This window comes from Hesperophylax consimilis, chromosome 18 (assembly GCF_061612785.1).
Source record: "Hesperophylax consimilis isolate HC1 chromosome 18, BYU_Hcon_1.0, whole genome shotgun sequence".
Lineage (NCBI taxonomy): Eukaryota > Metazoa > Arthropoda > Insecta > Trichoptera > Limnephilidae > Hesperophylax > Hesperophylax consimilis.
Genome location: NC_142853.1, coordinates 32,838,361 through 32,840,714, shown reverse-complemented (window position 1 = coordinate 32,840,714; position 2,354 = coordinate 32,838,361).

Genomic DNA, 2,354 nt, shown 5'->3' with positions numbered 1-2,354 from the left:
AAGATTATAAGAATACAAATTATACAATTTGTTCAAAGGAAAGTCACTTTCTCTTTCTTCTTCTTTATGTGCCGTATCAGGTCCCCCCGACGTTGGCGATCACTCTAGAAAATGTTTCTTTGTATTGCGCTGCCCGGAATAGCTCCTCCACACTTCTAATGCCGGTCCACTCTCGTATATTTTGCAGCCAAGGCATTTGTCTCCTACCAGGCCCTCTGCGACCCTCTATCTTCCCTTTCAATATTAACTGGAGCAAGTGATACTTCTCCCCTCGAAGTACATGACCCAGATATGAAATTTTCCTGATTTTTATTAATCTAAGCAGTTCTCTCTCTGCTCTAGCCCGCCTGAGAATTTTCTGTCACTTTCTCAATGAGAGTATTTTTTTTTTAATTCTTATACAAGCAGATAGGTACCATAATATTGAAAAACACGACTTTTTAAAACTTGAAAAAAGAATCTTCACTTGATCGTTAAAACGGCCACGTGAGTGGTTTATTTATGACGGCCACCATCTTGAACGGGAAAAGGAACATAAAACAAATTTACAGAAATGCAAAACGGAGAGTTGAAACAGATTTTTTTACAAAATAACACAAAATAGATTTCACACATTATTATAAAAGTATCATCCTTATTATTTTATTACAGTGTAAGCTTACAAATGAAGAAATATAGATACAGATTTCAATACAGCCCTGCTTCTAATATTTTCCTCCATTTTCGGAAAATCTATTAGCATTTGTTTGGTTTTGTAATAAATTTGTAAATGTTTGCAGTATTGCTCAAGTATTTGCATTTTCCAAACAAAGATACAATGGAAAAGTTTTAAGTTGACAACAGTATTGTGTTTCAATTTTATTGCATTGTCTTAGATAAATAATATTTATATTATTATAAACAGAAATTGAATGCAGTAAGCCGACGTTACTTAAGTACTGAATGATTATTGCAAATGTGATTTTTATTAATATTTTCACAACAAAATTTACTATAAGTTCTGTGAACATTAGATCTCATAAATCAAATTCAGAATTAACAATAATATCTTCAACAAATTTTTCCCATATTTTTGGCTGCTATCTTTTTTTATTGATTACCAAATTCTAAAGAGTTTATTTGAAACCTAGATAGTGTAGAATAGATAGTGAAAACCTAGATAGGATAAAAAATTTCGATTTTTATTGATATTGATTTACTTTTAAAAGTCTCAATGAATATTCAATTTTATAAGAATAACATATTTTAATAACTAAATTAGAGTCGCTGTCCCGGTTTAGAGATCGTGGATTCGATTGCCAGTTGAGAATGTTATCTTTTTTTCCATGTCTTGTTCTGTTTCATTTTTCGTTTAGATGTATCTACTAATATTATATTCTTATTTACTGATATGCTGCTTTGATGGGTATAACCCTAAAAGTAATAAGAATAAGTTTTTTCAATAAAATTGAATTGTATTTGTAAAAATCATTAAATTTGTTGCTCGTCATAATTAACAATAAAAAACACATAAATTTGTTTTTGACCACTTTAATATTACTTAAGCTCTATCGGTTTTAAAATAACCCTTCCTTCATCAGGAGAATATTAAAAACTAATGTACGAAACAAAATATTGAAATATATTAAAAAAAAACTTTAGGTGTATGAGGGAGAGGTGGACAAAGTGGAAGAGGTAATTACGGGATTTACAGGAAGAACAGAGCAGTCAACTAGAAATATATCTACAATCGGACTAAACGATAGATTAATTGGTAAATTAACAAAAAAAGGTAAATTTGCTCTGAAACACGAAAAGTAAAACAGGATATTTTACCTTTTAGCCCTGACAAAGTCTTACGATGGTTTTCTTACCAGTGGAAAACAGAACCACCTCATAATTAATATTAAATGATAACCACAACAGGATTACCCCTAAACTACCCCAGGCAGTCCTATCGGTAGCATTTCCTGAACGGAAAAGTACCTGTACGCACATTATCGCGAATGATCACTGTACTAAAAATGCCATTAGATTTACAGATTTAACGGCTTATTACGAGACATCCGTTGCCAGGGTTTATGTGGGGGTAATAAAATCTTTCCATGTTGTGGATACTGAACAAATCTCTTAATTCAGCAAAAAAAATGGACTGCACCAGTTTTAAACATTGTTTTTGTGTAGGGTGAAATGATTATAAAAATATCACAACTCCAACATTATTTATACCTACAGACCGTTAGTATTATTATTATTAAGCCCCTCATTAGGTAAGTAAGTTGTTTTTAAAATTATTTTTACTTACAGACCGTTAGTTTTAATATTACTAAGCTCCATCAATATGTACGTAAGTTGTTAAAATATTATGTATACCT